Source organism: Agrilus planipennis, unplaced genomic scaffold (assembly GCF_000699045.2).
Source record: "Agrilus planipennis isolate EAB-ADULT unplaced genomic scaffold, Apla_2.0 scaffold40, whole genome shotgun sequence".
NCBI classification, from domain to species: Eukaryota; Metazoa; Arthropoda; class Insecta; order Coleoptera; family Buprestidae; genus Agrilus; species Agrilus planipennis.
In genome coordinates this window covers 1127003-1143853 of record NW_020438938.1, presented here as the reverse complement: position 1 = coordinate 1143853, position 16851 = coordinate 1127003, and positions in this window count along the sequence as shown.

The window sequence follows — 16851 nt, the reverse complement described above, 5'->3', positions numbered from 1 at the left end:
TCTTAGAGTAACAAAGGCAGAGACAGTCAATTTAACGGCGACTGATTTACTAAACGGTTGGAAAATAATATAAAAAATATCGTAATATATATTAATAGATACAACGCTCGTGTGAAACATCAAATTTGCTAAAGTTCCCATTTCAAAAGCTTGCATTGCTCTAGCGCAATTTTCCAATATAGACCAGCGAGAATGTAACTGCTTTTTGATTTTATTAACTTTCACATCAACCATTTGGTCTAATTCTTCTTCAGTAATATTTCCTTCTGTAAAATCTTCAATACTGTCTTTAAGAAGACCAATTTCTTTCTTTATCAATAAATTCACTGTTATAAGTTCCATATGGAAATGACGATTAACTTCAAAATTCATAATCGCAATCAGCCAAAGGGATAACGGAGGCACTTTGTTAAGAACAATCGAACCATAAAAATAGTTTTCCAAATACATTATGCATACTTTCAAAGCTGTCCATACAATCGGTTCAACGATAACAAATAATATTACGAGTTTCTTAACCCAGTTGGTAGATAACTGAGCGTTTAACTTTATGTCGGTTTCATAAATTTTCTCTAGGATCCGTTTCATAATTTTCCGGTTCATCATCCCTTCGAGCATTAATGTATGCCGTGATATAAAGCATGAAAGGTAGTAAATGCTTTCACACAAAAAGAAGCCTTGAGTATTAAATTTCCATATATTCGAAAAATACGGACTTTCAGCGAAATAATATAAAGTAAGTATAATTATAAAAGATGGGACGAATGTGATGTAGTCAGACCAATTGAATACAACCTCGTTGTTCTTTACTGTAAAAAATACGACGCCCATGTACCGGGAAAACTTCACCAAATTTGAAATGCTATCAAAAATGTTGTTCGACATTCTCATATGTAGGTACCTGCTAATTATACGAAAAACTTACTAATTGACTGCATTAGAAACCATTCCCTAAGATCGCTTTATATATTATTTTATGTTATGGTGCTTGGTTACCATGCGTACCGCATTTAATTTTAACTAAATCAGTTTTTCTTCGTGATAATTACAAGACACCCTCGGACATTTGAACATTGCATAATTTCCTCAAAGTAAATATAATTTGCGGGGACACAACAAAAACTCGGGAACTTCATTCTGCACAAATTCACGATTGATTCACTTATGGCTTTAATTCGAAAATCGATGGATAATGATAAAAAAGTACGATAATGTAGAAAATTACTATTTGTTCAAATAGCTGACATTAAACAGAATGTTTATTTTCTTAATTATATTTGGTTGAGGTTTAAAGTATTGTTTGGTCTAGAAAGAACATTACACGTATTTCTTGAAAATAAACATAAATATTGTCCCATAAATAACATAGATGCATAGTTGTTACTTGTTTAATTCATAAAATCAAAGAAATCTGTTCCGAGCTTTGTTATCCATTATTTTTTTTAACAATAATCAAACGAAATCAAAGTATATTAGATTGGTAGAAAACTATGTATACGTATAGAGAGATTTTTTATTAGATATACGGATACAGAGGAGGATGAAAAAAAGGCGGAAGAACTATTAGGGGAAAATTCAATTTGGGTTTAGAAGAAATAGAGGAACGCAGGAGACCACTCTAGCTTTACGGGTAACAACAGAGAAAACGATAGAAAGTCAATATTTGGAAGAGAGTCAGACAGGGACAAAAATACTGGTATGCAAGGGAAGAAGAAGTAGGGAAAGACCGAATTTAAAAATTGGAGACGAAAAATTGGAAGAATCAGATAAGTCAGGACGAAAGGAGTAGTAGGGATATAAAGGAGAGGATAGTGTCACCTTTAATAAAAAGAAATCGCTTCTATGCTCGCGAACGGTTAATTTAGAAATTAGAAAAAGGTTGTTAAAGGTGTATGTTTGGAGTGCGGCACTGTACGGGTGCAAAACAGGGACGTGGCAGAAAAAAAGGTTAGAAGCGTTCAAAATGTGGTGTTATAGGCGGATGATGAGGTTATCGTGGGTAGAAAAGGTTAGAAATGAAGAGGTATTGGAAAGAATAGGAGAACAGAGGACTCTATGGAAGTCAATAAGAAATAGGCGAGATAGGTTGGTAGGACACCTTCTCAGGCGTGAAGGTCTAGTCAGAGACATATTAGAGGCAGAAACAGGAGTTACGAGGGGTAGAGGTAGACCTATATTAGATTAGATTACGCAAATAGTTAAGGATGTGGGTTGTTCTAGTTTTAGGGAAATGCGAAGATTAACTCAGGATAAGAAAGAGTGGAGGTACGTGTCCAACCAGTCTTAGGACTGACAACCTTATTATGATGATATGGATACATTGCTCTGTATTGTAAACAAAAGACAATCTTATTCCATCTGCTTGTTAAAAGCTTATCACATTAGATAACCACATGTTTTACGCTTTTTAATTTACCTTCTAAATACTTTTGGGACTTTTTTGAAATGTATGACCTACGTATTTGAAAATGTTTACTTGTGCTACTTTTTTGGTTTCTTAATATCTCTTATTCCTTTTGGGAGATAAACCAAAACAGTAATATCGAGCTGTTACTTGTTAGGAGCGCTTCTATAATAAAATGTTCCATTTTGAGTTCAACGTTCTCTTAATTAAGTGAACTAATTATTGCTCGTTTTATTAACAATCCTAGTTCGTTCTTGTTTTAATAGTTTTCATTTGACAGCTATTAAAATTAAAGAAACGGAACAGTTGGGATTATTTAAAGATTTACGACTGTTCATAAACTGCAAGTAAAACGCTACAGAGAAGATAAATCACGTAACGTCAGGTTCTACACCAACGGCTTCGTCATTTACCATAAAATTCATCAGTGTGACAAAATGTTAATTAAAAGATCAATATATTTACTAAACAATTCCTTAGGATTTTACCGGTTCGTGAAAACAAAACTCAATGTAAACTTTCTTTCCAGTTAAAAGGGGATAATTGAAAAATGCAACATAAACACAAGGTATACTTAAAACATCCTTGTTGCTGACAACTTCCTACTCTACCGTAAGTACGTAATATAAGTTCATTTAATGATATTAGTAGTATTTTCTTATCATATTAACTTGCGGAGTTATCTGGAGTAAAATGGTATGCAAGTACATCTAACTTTTCTAAAATAACAATGTTTTAATTAATTGTCTAGGCAATTATATCAATTTACAATCAATTTTTTCTTATCAAAGGTCCTTCTCTTCCCATTCTCAACATTTTCCACAGAATCTTCCCTGGAATACAAAAGTTACAGGTCGATCTCCCTATTCGTGGAGGGGTTTTAGTCGGTAGGCACACAATCCGATACTATCCACCTTCAAGTGGTGTCTTATGAAGGTTTTCCCTCGTCGAGGAAGAAGTATACAAAAAAAAAGAGGCGAGACCGGAAGCACCGAGCTTTCCCAAGCACAATCGACAACCCTTGATCATTACGGCATATTATTTATGTATCTGGTGTTTCTACGGATAAAAAACTATTTTGTTTTTGTATCCACAACCTGTTATCTGCCATCAACCTATTATAATAACAGGTCAGGCTTCGGAATGTGCAACAGGACGTGCGTTGTCGTGAGTGCTATCGTTGAAAGCTGCTAATTGTAACAATCAATTCGAATAAGGTTTAAAGAGGACTGTTTTGATCCTAATTACAATTACGGCTTGGAAAATAGCAGCTTTCTCGATAATAAGCCACTACACGCATTTTACGCTTAGCTTTCGCCGCGATTTGCTTCTCGTCCGTTCACAGTCAGATTCATTAAATTGGTAAGCAAGAAAATTTTGTACCAATATAAAAAAAAAATTAGTTTTTATCACTGAGCCTTCAGCTTGAAGCAGTGTGATTACAGTATTAGTCCTTATCCTCTTTTTTTTTTTGAACTGTAATTAGCAGGAGTACATAAAAGCTCATTGAAATATTCTATCGCAATGCTTCGTCGCAGTGATTTAGAAGTTATAAAATAAGAAAAATCGTAAATATTACATTTATTGGGATCCGTCAAATGGGCATACACCATCTGGTGGCAAAACTCGAATGGGGGAAAAATTTACATAGGAACTGTGCACGCAAATTGTAAAATTGTTTATTAAAATAATAAAACACAGTAAAGTTGCAATAATGTGTTTGCAACGTTCTCTTAAATCGGCTTTGCACGTGCAAATCATTGATATGATATTGCTCAAATCACCCAGAATCACCTCACCAATTATATAACGTGAATCACTTTTTAAATCCGAAGTTTGTAAAAAGTAGGCAGTAAACTTGACGGAATTTGAAGGCTAGCTTCCGGATTTGTTATTTCCGAATTTTATAATGTGATTGGCATTAAAAACACGCTCACCCTCAACGAAACTCCTTTCCGAGGCTTTGTGTCAATCCAATCACATATTGTGTCAATACTTATCATTTTATCGTAATTTAAAAGTTTGGAAATTGCAAGGTACACTATAGAAACTACGATAAATTTTCCCTAATCGGCGCCCTGTTTTTAGGCTCCTCCCATTTGACGGATCCCAATACACCTCTTCAACTTTAAATGGAAAATATTTGAGAAGATGTTTTCCCCACAATATGAGAATTTTCTGACAAGGTGACCACACTGTATACGTGGTTAATTTACAAAAGCGTCTGCGAGAGTGAGCAGTAACTAGAAAATTCGTAATTACTGGAATAATAGCTTTCTTCTACGGTAGAATAAACAACAACCGCACGAGTCTGGAATTCCACCAGGCCATCATTCTGTTACCAGCATGCGTTCGTTCTACATCCACAACGGTGAATTCGACAAAAAAAAAACAACACTACACTTTAATAGTAAAACAACGGAACAAGAAAGAAGTACAGTTTATTGCTACACCTAATGACATCATGTTTTCGAACGAAAAGTTGACGACGATAACCTGAAGCATTTGGTTTTACTGATAACGTGAAGAAAAAATTTTGTATACTCGCTTTGATAACGTGAGATATAAGGAATTTCTAAGGGTATCGCATCTCTCCAAAAAATACAGAGTGTTGGAACAAATGAACGATGATATGGAAATTATTTATTAACTTTTTACACCACAAAATAAATTTAAAGTAATAAAAAACAAGAAGCTCATCAAAGAATCTCTGTATACACATTGTTAGGGGTGCAAAAAAGGTCATAGGGTACCTTTTATCCAGGAAGCAGATACTGCTTCCAAAGGATAAAAAAAATTAGTTCTATATTGTCGACGATGATCCACAATACGTATTTAAGACTTCAACGTGAGCGAAGCCGTGGGTAAAACTTAATATGAAATTTTGTACACGCATTGTCAGGGGTACAGAAAAGGGCATAAGGTACCTTTTATCCAGAAACGAATATCATTCCCGAAGGATAGCAAAATAAGCTTTATGTAGTTGTCGATAATCCGTGATATGTATTTAAGACATCAACGCGAGCGAAGCTGCGGCTAAAACCTATAATAAAATTTTGTACAAACACTGTCAAGGGTACAGAAATGGATATAGGGTATCTCGTATCCCGAAAAAAATATACTATTTTCGAGGGAAATAAATATATTAGTTCTATATGGTCGTTGATGATCTACAACACGTATTTAAGACTTCAACGCGAGCGAAGTCATGGGTAAACGCTCTCATGAATTTTTCTACACATATAGCTAGGGGTCAGAGAAAGACATAGGGCATGTTTTATGTAGAAAAGTAATACTGTTCTCGAGAGATAGGACAATTAGTTTTATGTGATCGTCGATAATCCGTGATATGTATTTAAGACATCAACGCGAGCGAAGCTGCGAGTGAAACCTATAATAAAATTTTGTACAAACACTGTCAAGGGTGCAGAAATGGATATAGGGTATCTATTATCCACAAAAAAAATATACAATTTCCGAGGGAAAAAAAGATTTGTTTTATGTGGTCATCGATGATGTTTGGCACGTATTTGGGGCATCAACGCAAGCGAAGCTGCCAGTAGTAAATATTTTTGCTCAATAATTTTGAAAAAACAGATGTCTGTATGACTGTTTTTCGCACAAAACCTTAATAATTTCGTTATAAATTAGATCTGAAACGATCGGCTACCGGCAAGCTGTTGTAAAATAATTCTACAGTAATTAATTTAAGTGCGGTAATGATCTACATGTTTTATTTTATTAAAACCGCCGTAATTACCTCCACCGGTACACACATATCTATACCTATAATGTACATATTTATGGGCCGTTTATCATTCAATGTTGGGGGCCTCGTAACCATTAGGTACAACCCAGCGTGTGCCCTGTGATGACTGTCTATTAGGTAGGTATTTATTATTAAGGCGGGTTTTGCTCTACTTCCTCAAAATAATTAATTTGTGCCTTTATCTCTTGCAAGCAACGTAAGTAATAATTCAAGTCGTAACGAGATGCTGTAAAATATTTCTTTGCTTGGAAAAATGTTCTGCAACTGTACATTCAAGGGATGCGGCAATTGCAGCCGTCTGATCCATATAAAAAAAGAATGATTTCCTCATGTTTTCGTTTTGGAGTTAGCTTCACCGCCAAGAGTGTTTTGTAGCTTATCAAATAGATACACATCTGAGTGTGACTTTTGAAACATTTGTATAATATAAATAACAAAGTAATATAAGTTCAATAAATGTAATTTGTTTTTTGAAGGGTGATACGTTTTGGTTTTGTCAGTTCGGTTAGTTTAAGAGAGCTTTTAGAGAAGCTTTTCGATCGACCGGTATCAGATTTTTATTTTGGATTATACTAATCGACTCCTAGTTTATCAAGTGACAGCATCAACTCATTCTACACTTAATAAATTATTTATTAATTAAATAGCGTAATTTCTGTTGAATTAAAACCAAGAAGAACGTACCAACGTACATACTGCGGCCTCTGTCGTACAACTCAAATATTTGACTTGCAGAATTTCAAATCGGTAAAGTAAAACGAGTTCTCTGTATAACCCTAATTCATCAGAATCTTAATTTAAAACATTTTGTTATTACATTTGACGATTGTGAGAGATCTCTAAGCTTAATTTATAACAAGGAAATTAAATTTGATTCCTTAGTTAGTCAAATATAGCCTTCCTTTCCTTATATTCGTATTCGTAATAATGTTGCTTCGTTAGTGTAATAGATGACTCTAGCATTTAAAGTTGAAATACTAAGGATCATTTTAAACACCAATCAAATACGAAAAGGATAATGAGAAAGAAAAATGCAGTAGCTGATTATAGCCTTTGAAAAAGTCATCAATACAAATTACTATCAAAATTGTATTGTACTTATTTGATAGGAGATGCACAAGCAAATCATTACATTAGGATAGCAAAATACGTTTTAACGTTAAATGTTTGAAGAAAAACGTTTGCTTTTGTTAACAACCGATGATTTAGTTCGATATTTATCATCATCATCATGAGGTCGTCAGTCCCAAGACTAGTTGGACACGCACCTCCACTCTTTCCTATCCTGAGCTAATCTTTTTTTTAGCATTTCCTTAAAACTAGAACAACCCATATCCTTAATTATTTGCGAACAGTAATCTAATCTAGGTCTACTACTATTCCTCTTAACTCCTGCTCCTGCCTCTAATATGTCTCTGACTAGACCTTCATGCCTGAGAAGGTGTCCTACTAACCTATCTCGCCTATTTCTTATTAATTTCCATATAGTCCTCTGTTCTCCTATGCTTTCTAATACCTCGATATTTATATGAAATGTTTAAAAATAGCAACAAATTCTGCCAATAAAATCTGAAATGTTATATCCGACCATCAGATCAGTAACAAAAATATTAATGCGACATGGGCAGTACCAAATATATATTAAAATGAAAATTGACAACAATGACGTTATTATCGTCAAGGTATAATATTTTTAAGGACAATGAACATTTGTTTCTATAAGGGACGCTTTAGTTTGTTCACAGTATACGGTGGCAAGTCTACAAGTCTAGCACAATCACACCTGATTCCATTAGATATATGAGTTTCTGTTATACGACTGTCTACAGTTTGGAATCAGACTGTTTTTGAAAATTATTTTCCAAATTACCTTTATTGCTAAGAAATGGGAAATAGTTACATTAGATTTATTTTTTTCTTTTAATACCTAACACTCTTTTTCAGCATCCGATAATTTTTAGAAGATATCTTCTGTTAGAATGAGGACGCTGAAAAGACCGAAATAGCATTTCCACGAAACCCAATTAATAAGGGAAAATCGTGACGACGACGATTCGCTGGCGGGCGGAGCGCTACGGGGCGTCGCGACGCTACATTGTTGCAATTCGTGCAAAGCTACACAGTATCCACTTGTATCATTGGTTCATTGTTTGTTTCACTTGGTGAAGAGGGACGAGTCGACGCCGACCGTTATCTCGGCGTCGTGACGGTGTCGTCGCCATGGTTGCCCGAACTTTCGCTGTTAATTTTTTTCGACGACTAGGAAGAATTTTTTCATACTGTTTGTATATTTAGAAATTTAGAGATATTCCATGACGAAAATCCTAGTAAAATTGTCAAGCCAACGCCAGGAAGTGAAAAGTGGCAATAGGTAGACAGACGACGTGCTTCGTTGTCGGTTGAAATTTTGACGAGATAGAATCTATTTTATTTTAGATTGGAGGGTTGTGCTAACAAATTCTTGGATTAAGAGATCTCCCCGTTTGTCCAGTGTACCTACATGCTTTATTAATTTTGATAAGAGAATGTAAATATGGGGTAAATAACTTACGTTAACACTAAATAACTGGTATGCAAGGGAAGAAAAAATAGGGAAAGAGCGAATATAAAGATACGAGAAGAAAAATTAGAAGAAGTGGCTGATTTTCGGTATTTAGGAAGTCCGATTCTGTGCTTGTGAAGGGTTAATTTAGAAATTCGAAGAATTCGCGGCGCTGTGTGGGTGCGAAATGTGGTGTTACAGGTGAATCATGAGGATATCGTGGATAAAGAAGGTTAAAAATGAAGAGGTATTAGAAAGAATAGAACACAAGACTCCATGGAAGTCATTAAAAAATAGGTGAGAATGTTAGGACACCTTCTCAGACATGAAGCGTTAGTCAGAGATATATTAGAAACAGAAGCAGGAGTTAAGAGGAGTAGATGTAGACGGACGTACATTAGTTTACTGTTTCAACATAGTTAAGGATGTGGGATGTTCTAGTTTTAGAGAAATGCGAAGATTAGTTCAGGATAGGAAAGAGTGGAGATGCGTGTCGATCCAGTCTCAGGAATGATGGCGATGAATTTATATTTAGTGGTAGTAAAATACCGTTGGATTCTTCTAGTTCGTGACCTAATTTTAAAGATTTGCAACCCAAATGTGTAATAGACTTGTAACTACACAATTTTCTGTAGGCACATATTAAACTGAACTTTCTTTTTCGAATTTTTTATTCAACAAGTTAACTTTAGTTGTTGACCATACTTTCTGCGCTCTATATTAATTTGTTATAGACCTAATGAACTTCAGTCGCCCGTCATAATATATTATATATAGGTTTATAATGCACATGTCTGCGAATTTTATACGTATATATTTACATGTGTGTACTTGTATGTATGTCAATAATACCAACTGCATGCGTATACATTACCACGAAAGACACTTTCGTTTTTTTCAACGTATCAACGTACCAGTTACGAATTATGTCACCATCAGTTACATTGCGAGCGTACACGTCGAATTTAATGATTAACTGGGCAAGTTTGGACAATGGGCGTTGGTTATAAGTTATAACATACCTACATAGTAACTAATACGTATGTATGGTACACCTGATGTCCAATATCAACTCAAACCTAAGTTCTAAGTAAAGCAATAGGGACAATAGGGTAGCTTAACAGATAGGGAGTTTAAGGGGATGTTGTTTCCAAAATCTAATGGATCATTAACTAACATTTTATAGCTAGATACTGCTGTTTTAAACGCCTATCAGTTGAACCTCCTTAGGTAGATAGTATTTAAGGAATAGTTTCCAATTTGGAATTCGATTATGTCGCAACTCACCATTTTGCACTTTTAGGGGTAGTTTTTTGAAACCTTTGTGTAAAATTTCCAAGCTTCCTGACTCAATCGTTTGACCCTTGCTTTGAATGACAAATCAACCCCATTTTCTTCAACTTAAAAAGTCCTTTCTTAGTATTCGCCTACTTAGTATAACGAAAGTCTGTGCAAAATTTCTCAAAAGTCTCTAGACCCTGACAGTGCTCTAAAAAGACAAATGTGTATAAATACATACTTGAGTGTTTCTTTACATACTTATAATTAAAATGTTTCGCTATCAACTAACGGCTTTACCATTTGGTAATAAAAATAGGTACACCGGTACCTGTATTGAACATTATAAATGTCAATGATTTTGTTTTCACAAACTTGTTGCATATGGTTTTAAAAGAAAAATTTTCTATTACCTCTTAGTAGATTACTTGAGCCCTATCTACTGATCTTACCTAGATGTCTCGTATTTAGACAGATAGATACTGACCTATAAAAGTGAAACATTTTTTAATTAGCATTTCGATTAACCGAACACGATAGGTGAATATCAATTTCATCGCCTGTAAAAATGACTTAATTCTAGTCGATTACAGGTCATTTATTTCACTGTAACATAATGGCGTGTTTACTATAGATGCCTATCTCAGAAATACACACGTAAAGGTATGCGATTAAAACAGGCGGATAAAATCAAACTGGCTGTACCCCTCGGGCTCATTAGGACAGTTACGAATTATAAATTAACACAGAAGAAATATCTTGAGGTGTTAATTCTCCATTAATCGACGCCAATCAAATATAAATTGGTCATTTAAAGTGAAAACTGCAGAACATTGTTACTAACCGTACTACTACATTGAAATGGAAGTATCTAAAGATGTACAAAATGTTTTTTTAAAAGTATTTAAATACAAAATCCAAATACTTTTTTGATTTGTTATTTCAAATGTAAAATACGAAATAGATTTCCCTTTTGTATTTTAAATGCTAAATGCGAAATACGTATTTTCAAAATACTTTTTTCAAATATATACTNATGTGGATTGTTCTAGTTTTAGGGAAATGCGAAGATTAGCTCAGGATAGGAAGGAGTGGAGGTATGTGTCCAACCAGCTGTAGGACTGACGGCCTTATGATGATACAATGAAATCTAATCTCATTACTTCTGCTTCTAATACCTATGTCCCTAAGTGGGCCTTCATGACTTATAAGGTGTCCTACCATCCTATCATTTCCCTTATCGATTTCCATAGCTCTCGCTCTTCTCGGGGTTTTCCCAATCATAATATTCACTTTCTCTTCTTAATTGCATATGTTTACATGGCCAGTATAAAATAATAATTTTCTCTAAAAAAATGTGTGAAAACGGTAAAGTTCTACTAACTCACATTCTTTTACTGAGTAGTCTCAACCTTTTTTAAGAGAAACTGTCTAAACATAACAGAAATCTCTTCATATATCCAACAAAACTGCAAACCAATTTTTCACTTTTTAACGCAAATTAATAAAAATCAACGGACATTATCAATACGAAGGTCCCATAGCCTAGAAAGGTCTTTATCTGCATTTTATCAGTTTTCTAATTAAAACTGGCCTCTGAATATTGACCTTCACACATCTCTTATTACAGTTTCGCATACATACATACACACACATCCCACGCGCGCCATCGCGTCGCACGTTTTGATTGAAATACCTCCGGCTAAAATTATCTAGGTCAATTAGGTAAAAGTATTTGCACAATAGTGGACCATTTTTAATGACACACACACAAACACACACACACAGACACGTAGACCCTGTTATTTTAGGCCCGAATCTACCTACATGCTGGATGCAGATAGGCACTTGAGACATTTCACTTTATGGTAGGAATGGACCGTGCAATTCTACCATATAAATACGAAATTTAATATTGTCAATTACACTTTAATATTATTGAAACATTAACAAATGAAAGTATCGTGAGAGATCCGGATCGTATGTTCATTACTTATTGTAACCTTCAATAATGACAATTGGATTACAAAGTGATATGTATTTAAGACATCAACGCGAGCGAAGCTGCGAGTGAAACCTATAATAAAATTTTGTACAAACACTGTCAAGGGTGCAGAAATGGATATAGGNCTTTTAATTTAAATAATAAAGTAATATAAGTTCAATAAATGTAATTTGTTTTTTGAAGGGTGATACGTTTTGGTTTTGTCAGTTCGGTTAGTTTAAGAGAGCTTTTAGAGAAGCTTTTCGATCGACCGGTATCAGATTTTTATTTTGGATTATACTAATCGACTCCTAGTTTATCAAGTGACAGCATCAACTCATTCTACAGTTAATAAATTATTTATTAATTAAATAGCGTAATTTCTGTTGAATTAAAACCAAGAAGAACGTACCAACGTACATACTGCGGCCTCTGTCGTACAACTCAAATATTTGACTTGCAGAATTTCAAATCTGTAAAGTAAAACGAGTTCTCTGTATCACCGTAATTCATCAGAATCTTAATTTAATACATTTTGTTATTACATTTGACGATTGTGAGAGATCTCTAAGCTTAATTTATAACAAGGAAAATGAATTTGATTCCTTAGTTAGTCAAATATAGCCTTCCTTTCCTTATATTCGTATTCGTAATAATGTTGCTTCGTTAGTGTAATAGATGACTCTAGCATATAAAGTTGAAATACTAAGGATCATTTTAAACACCAATCAAAAACGAAAAGGATAATGAGAAAGAAAAATGCAGTAGCTGATTATAGCCTTCATTAATACAAATTACTATCAAAATTGTATTGTACTTATTTGATAGGAGATGCACAAACAAATCATTACATTAGGATAGCAAAATACGTTTTAACGTTAAATGTTTGAAGAAAAACGTTTGCTTTTGTTAACAACCGATGATTTAGTTCGATATTTATCATCATCATCATGAGGTCGTCAGTTCCAAGACTAGTTGGACACGCACCTCCACTCTTTCCTATTCTGAGCTAATCTTTTTTTAGCATTTCCTTAAAACTAGAACATCCCATATATTTAATTATTTGCGAACAGTAATCTAATCTAGGTCTACTACTACTCCTCTTAACTCCTGCTCCTGCCTCTAATATGTCTCTGACTAGACCTTCATGCCTGAGAAGGTGTGCTACTAACCTATCTCGCCTATTTCTTATTAATTTCCATATAGTCCTCTGTTCTCCTATCCCTTCTAATACCTCGATATTTATATGAAATGTTTAAAAATAGCAACAAATTCTGCCAATAAAATCTGAAATGTTATATCCGACCATCAGATCAGTAACAAAAATATTAATGCGACATGGGCAGTACCAAATATATATTAAAATGAAAATTGACAACAATGACGTTATTATCGTCAAGGTATAATATTTTTAAGGACAATGAACATTTGTTTCTATAAGGGACGCTTTAGTTTGTTCACAGTATACGGTGGCAAGTCTACAAGTCTAGCACAATCACACCTGATTCCATTAGATATATGAGTTTCTGTTATACGACTGTCTACAGTTTGGAATCAGACTGTTTTTGAAAATTATTTTCCAAATTACCTTTATTGCTAAGAAATGGGAAATAGTTACATTATATTTATTTTTTTCTTTTAATACCTAACACTCTTTTTCAGCATCCGATAATTTTTAGAAGATATCTTCTGTTAGAATGAGGACGCTGAAAAGACCGAAATAGCATTTCCACGAAACCCAATTAATAAGGGAAAATCGTGACGACGACGATTCGCTGGCGGGCGGAGCGCTACGGGGCGTCGCGACGCTACATTGTTGCAATTCGTGCAAAGCTACACAGTATCCACTTGTATCATTGGTTCATTGTTTGTTTCACTTGGTGAAGAGGGACGAGTCGACGCCGACCGTTATCTCGGCGTCGTGACGGTGTCGTCGCCATGGTTGCCCGAACTTTCGCTGTTAATTTTTTTCGACGACTAGGAAGAATTTTTTCATACTGTTTGTATATTTAGAAATTTAGAGATATTCCATGACGAAAATCCTAGTAAAATTGTCAAGCCAACGCCAGGAAGTGAAAAGTGGCAATAGGTAGACAGACGACGTGCTTCGTTGTCGGTTGAAATTTTGACGAGATAGAATCTATTTTATTTTAGATTGGAGGGTTGTGCTAACAAATTCTTGGATTAAGAGATCTCCCCGTTTGTCCAGTGTACCTACATGCTTTATTAATTTTGATAAGAGAATGTAAATATGGGGTAAATAACTTACGTTAACACTAAATAACTGGTATGCAAGGGAAGAAAAAATAGGGAAAGAGCGAATATAAAGATACGAGAAGAAAAATTAGAAGAAGTGGCTGATTTTCGGTATTTAGGAAGTCCGATTCTGTGCTTGTGAAGGGTTAATTTAGAAATTCGAAGAATTCGCGGCGCTGTGTGGGTGCGAAATGTGGTGTTACAGGTGAATCATGAGGATATCGTGGATAAAGAAGGTTAAAAATGAAGAGGTATTAGAAAGAATAGAACACAAGACTCCATGGAAGTCATTAAAAAATAGGTGAGAATGTTAGGACACCTTCTCAGACATGAAGCGTTAGTCAGAGATATATTAGAAACAGAAGCAGGAGTTAAGAGGAGTAGATGTAGACGGACGTACATTAGTTTACTGTTTCAACATAGTTAAGGATGTGGGATGTTCTAGTTTTAGAGAAATGCGAAGATTAGTTCAGGATAGGAAAGAGTGGAGATGCGTGTCGATCCAGTCTCAGGAATGATGGCGATGAATTTATATTTAGTGGTAGTAAAATACCGTTGGATTCTTCTAGTTCGTGACCTAATTTTAAAGATTTGCAACCCAAATGTGTAATAGACTTGTAACTACACAATTTTCTGTAGGCACATATTAAACTGAACTTTCTTTTTCGAATTTTTTATTCAACAAGTTAACTTTAGTTGTTGACCATACTTTCTGCGCTCTATATTAATTTGTTATAGACCTAATGAACTTCAGTCGCCCGTCATAATATATTATATATAGGTTTATAATGCACATGTCTGCGAATTTTATACGTATATATTTACATGTGTGTACTTGTATGTATGTCAATAATACCAACTGCATGCGTATACATTACCACGAAAGACACTTTCGTTTTTTTCAACGTATCAACGTACCAGTTACGAATTATGTCACCATCAGTTACATTGCGAGCGTACACGTCGAATTTAATGATTAACTGGGCAAGTTTGGACAATGGGCGTTGGTTATAAGTTATAACATACCTACATAGTAACTAATACGTATGTATGGTACACCTGATGTCCAATATCAACTCAAACCTAAGTTCTAAGTAAAGCAATAGGGACAATAGGGTAGCTTAACAGATAGGGAGTTTAAGGGGATGTTGTTTCCAAAATCTAATGGATCATTAACTAACATTTTATAGCTAGATACTGCTGTTTTAAACGCCTATCAGTTGAACCTCCTTAGGTAGATAGTATTTAAGGAATAGTTTCCAATTTGGAATTCGATTATGTCGCAACTCACCATTTTGCACTTTTAGGGGTAGTTTTTTGAAACCTTTGTGTAAAATTTCCAAGCTTCCTGACTCAATCGTTTGACCCTTGCTTTGAATGACAAATCAACCCCATTTTCTTCAACTTAAAAAGTCCTTTCTTAGTATTCGCCTACTTAGTATAACGAAAGTCTGTGCAAAATTTCTCAAAAGTCTCTAGACCCTGACAGTGCTCTAAAAAGACAAATGTGTATAAATACATACTTGAGTGTTTCTTTACATACTTATAATTAAAATGTTTCGCTATCAACTAACGGCTTTACCATTTGGTAATAAAAATAGGTACACCGGTACCTGTATTGAACATTATAAATGTCAATGATTTTGTTTTCACAAACTTGTTGCATATGGTTTTAAAAGAAAAATTTTCTATTACCTCTTAGTAGATTACTTGAGCCCTATCTACTGATCTTACCTAGATGTCTCGTATTTAGACAGATAGATACTGACCTATAAAAGTGAAACATTTTTTAATTAGCATTTCGATTAACCGAACACGATAGGTGAATATCAATTTCATCGCCTGTAAAAATGACTTAATTCTAGTCGATTACAGGTCATTTATTTCACTGTAACATAATGGCGTGTTTACTATAGATGCCTATCTCAGAAATACACACGTAAAGGTATGCGATTAAAACAGGCGGATAAAATCAAACTGGCTGTACCCCTCGGGCTCATTAGGACAGTTACGAATTATAAATTAACACAGAAGAAATATCTTGAGGTGTTAATTCTCCATTAATCGACGCCAATCAAATATAAATTGGTCATTTAAAGTGAAAACTGCAGAACATTGTTACTAACCGTACTACTACATTGAAATGGAAGTATCTAAAGATGTACAAAATGTTTTTTTAAAAGTATTTAAATACAAAATCCAAATACTTTTTTGATTTGTTATTTCAAATGTAAAATACGAAATAGATTTCCCTTTTGTATTTTAAATGCTAAATGCGAAATACGTATTTTCAAAATACTTTTTTCAAATATATACTTTTTTGTAGTACCTATTTAAGTAATTTTATACATTTACTTCAGCAAAAAATATTTTTTAAGAAAACCTTGCAGGCATTTGCTCACTTTTTAAATACTGGAACTTTACTAGACTAATAGTAGTGTTTGCACTATTTCACCAGCTGCGAAGATTGATTGTGATTCATATTTTTTGTTTAAAGTGAGATATTTACATAGTTATATTACTTTCAGTTTAACAACAAATAATAATTATTCTATATGCTTCATTATTTGCCTTTGTCATCCGTTTTAATTGGAAAAAAGACAATGATGCCAAAATAG